Genomic DNA, 3,778 nt, shown 5'->3' with positions numbered 1-3,778 from the left:
GATTTTAGCACTGCTGTGCAAGTTTGCAGACTGTGCTCTAACATAAGAAAAAACAAGGCTCCTGTCAGAGTGCAGCTGCCCCCTGACAAGGCCTCAACCAGGAGGATGCTCCTGCTCTGAGCAAGCCCAAGAGCTGCTCTGACACTGAGGCCTTCTGTGCACCAAGGCAACCTTCTGATGACAGCACCACAACGTGGCAACCATGCCCTGACATCACAAAGCAGCTGCTCTGCGTTGGTCTGGGAATTGATGCTAAGCAACCCAAGCTTCCCTGCAGCAAACACACAATAGCCTGGGAAGTTCTCCTCTGTCACAAAGCAGCACAAACTCCCCTCGTGGGCCAAACCCTGTTGTTCAAGGGCTCCAAGAGTACTCAAAGAGTGCCCCAAGCACCTGCAGCCTGTACCCCAAGTGAACACTGAGATGGGACCAAAGCAAAGGAAACTAGACCAAGAAAATGGCCCAAAGCATTGCACAGATCCAGGAGAGAAGGCACTAATTGCATAACAGCTGTAATAATTCCTAACAAATCTCCCCACACATTTGCACTTTTATTGGACACGCCCTGGTCCCCTCTGTAGGTACATCTCTGCCTCTGCCTTTCGTCCTCTATGGAAGCAGTCGAACGGGCAGGATTTGCCCACCCGCAGGAGCTGCTCCAAGCTGGGAATGCAACTGGCAGTGCTGATTTCCAGAGGCTTCTGGCTCCCGGCTGAAGCCAAGGCCAGGAGCGGGTTGAAAGGTGCTGGCGCTGCTGCTGCTCTGTGCCAGAGAGCCCCGGCTGGGAGGGCACGGTGCCCACTGCGCCGTGGGCTCTCTCTCTCCTGCCAGAGCTGGGCGCACCTGGGAAGGAGTGATGATGACTTGTGGGAAAACCAAGGGCTTTGTGGGGGCTGCATTTCTCTGCACACACCCAGGCCACCTGGGGCACAGAGCTTTGGCCCCCAGAAAAGGGAAACCAGGGGGAAACGGCTTGAAATATTTCATTTCAACCTTTTTTACTGTTCAATATAAGTGACCACAATGAAAGGTTACCAAGCAGGGATCCATCCCTGCTGCCAGCTCAGCGTTAGAAAGGAGGCGTCACTTGATTTCAGCGCTGGGTGCATGGGGAATCACTTCCCTAACACGTGCACACCCAGCAATCTCACTTACTAGTTTGTACCCATGGAACTAAGACACACTCATTACTTTGCTGAAACTCACAGGCTAAACATGACTTCAAACTATTTGACATATTTAAACCACTTGTCAGAAGTTCTTGATGTGAGAGTAGGGGTGTCCTGAGGGTCTCTGGTGGTCATTTGGGGAACATCCCCATGTGTCAGGGATAGGAGACAGATCTGAGGCCTGACATGTTTGGTCCGCAGTGTTGCACATTGACAAGATAATGCAGAAGACGACTGTATTGTTAGTTAGCGGGACTAACTTCTAGAAATGAAACTAGGTATTGGTCACCTGGTGGAACTCATCCTGGGAAAGGAGAAACAATACATAATGGAGCCATTGTTGGCATGGAGTATGATCATGGGCCAATGTGACCTCATCTCGTAAGCTGGCCCTGGATGAAATGATGTTGAAACTGGCCACTCCTGAGGAGGAGATATAAGGTGTGCTCCTGGGGTGGAGGGGAGAGGACGACATGACGCACGCCATTTTTATCCAGGGGATGCCCTGAAGGAGTCCTGCCCTTCTGCCCCTCCCACTCAGGAGCCATGCTCTATCTCCTTCTCCTGCTCGGTGGCTTTTCCAGCAGCCAGGCGCCGGTATGTATTTCTTGCTAACGTGACTACTAAAATTCATTTGCTTTGCAATTCTAACTGGGTCTTCAGTTCTCTGGGCATGGGCGTCCTCCTGAACCCGTAACACCCATTCCTCAAATTCTCCTCTGATGGTCATTTACACCTTCCTTCCCTGGGAATTGAACACAACATTTCGTCACTGCACCCTGCAAGTGCTTTTGCTGCGTGAAGCCACATTGCATCTTTCTTTCCCAAAGTAATAAAGAAAACACAAATTGCCTACTGAAAGCCTTCTGCTCCCTTCCAAATCAGTTCACTACTCAAGCACAAGCCTCAGGCACATCCCCGATTCCCTCTGAGAGAGGAAGTAATATTTTGCTGCAGCCAAAAGGGGTTTAGGTCAAAGAATGAAAATTGTTGGATGTATGTTGGATTTATGGTTTGGAGCTGTTCTAGTTAAATTGCTGGGTGTTGCTGGGAGCTGGGAGAGGGGCAGGGTTGAAGACCTGACTAAAAAGGAAGTAGGATGAGAGGGGAGGGGACAGAAAAAAAGGTGGTCAGGAGAGCACCTAAGTTTCTTAGTACCCACCCACTGGGAAAGGGGACAGGGACCGTCCCGGCTGGGAAAGGGTCTAAAAAGCAGCCATTTTCTTAGAGGGGGGGTGTGTTGAGCTCTCGGGGAGGGAGGCACACACCCGGCTCAACGGAATCGTTACTCATAAGCAGTTTTCCTTTGCTTCGACGACTTTGTTACCATTTAATTGTATCCAAAAGTGAGTTCCTTTTTAACACCTCTCTGCCAGCAACTCAGAGCTGCATGGTGCACTGCTTGCTGTGCCCTGGAGAGCACAAAGCAGGCTGGCCTGGTGGCCCCGAATATTTCTGCAGAACGCTCTGCATTCCACACCTTTGCTCTGACTCAGTGCAGAACTGCAGGATTGCAGGCGCTTCCTCCCCGAGCTGTGTGAGGCACTGGCTCCTGCAGATCTGACCTGACGAGCTGTCGCTGCCTCCCGTTGGCCTCGGTGCCCCTGGCAGAAGTGCCGTGCCTGAAGGACGCTGCCCCGTGCTCGAGCCTGCGGAGCAGCCCGGCTCCCTCCCGCTGTGCCCAGGCTGCTGCACACACTGCTAACCTTTCCCAGGACTTCCAGGGCAGCCGGCAGAAGAGTAGCAATCCTCAGCCGGGGCACCCGCCCTCGGCTGCCTTTTGCCTTTCTCTCCTCCTGGGCCGCCTCCAGACGGCCAATGGCACCAGTCTGCGCTGTGCCCAGCACGGCTACGCTTCCCTCGGCAGCAGCCAGCTGCCGCTTTGGCTCTGAGATGGGACCATGTGCCCGCTCCCAGGAAGAGGCACCCAGTGCCAGGCTGCTGCCTCTTGCAGCTCCAAGGGCCTCCTGCCAGCCTGCCTCTGCCCAGCCTCAGGCTGCTCTGGGCTCTGCGTGGGCTCTGCTGGGGCTCCGGCCTGGGCAAGGCCGGGCCGCTCTCACCTCACGCTCGCTGACAGCTCTGCCTCAGACGAGACCTTTCAGAGCACCCTCGCTGAGCTTTCTGCTTTCTCAGCTGAGCAAGACTCTCCCCGAGCCAAAGAGATTGCACTTAGGGATACAAATCCAAGTGGCAGGAACCCCAGTGCTCTCGAGTCACAGCTCAACACCTACATCTGCACAGGATGTCTTGGCTGCACAACTCCTCCTCTGCTTTTGCCTGCAAATGCCATTGCCCGTTCTGCCTCAACTACAAGCACAATGGCTGGGCAAAAACCGGCCAGTGTGCCGTATTGCAAAGGCAGTGTGGTCTGGAGAGGATGAATGAAGAAGAGCCTGCCCCACTGACAAACCATACCAAAGAAGCCATAAGTGTCACTTTCCACCTTTAAGGAACAACGGACAATTGAGAAGGAAATGTTGAGCTCATTCACAGGGTAAAAAGGAAGGAAATCTTCCAAATGAGTTGAGGTTTCAGAAACTTTAATTATTTGCCATCCTTCTCTACAATCCTACTCTGCAATCCTACTCTACAATCCTCATCTAAGCTGG

The sequence above is a fragment of the Aphelocoma coerulescens genome, unplaced genomic scaffold (genome assembly GCF_041296385.1).
Source record: "Aphelocoma coerulescens isolate FSJ_1873_10779 unplaced genomic scaffold, UR_Acoe_1.0 HiC_scaffold_87, whole genome shotgun sequence".
NCBI classification, from domain to species: Eukaryota; Metazoa; Chordata; class Aves; order Passeriformes; family Corvidae; genus Aphelocoma; species Aphelocoma coerulescens.
The sequence above is the reverse complement of the archived record's forward strand: the minus strand, read 5'-3'. Positions refer to the sequence as shown.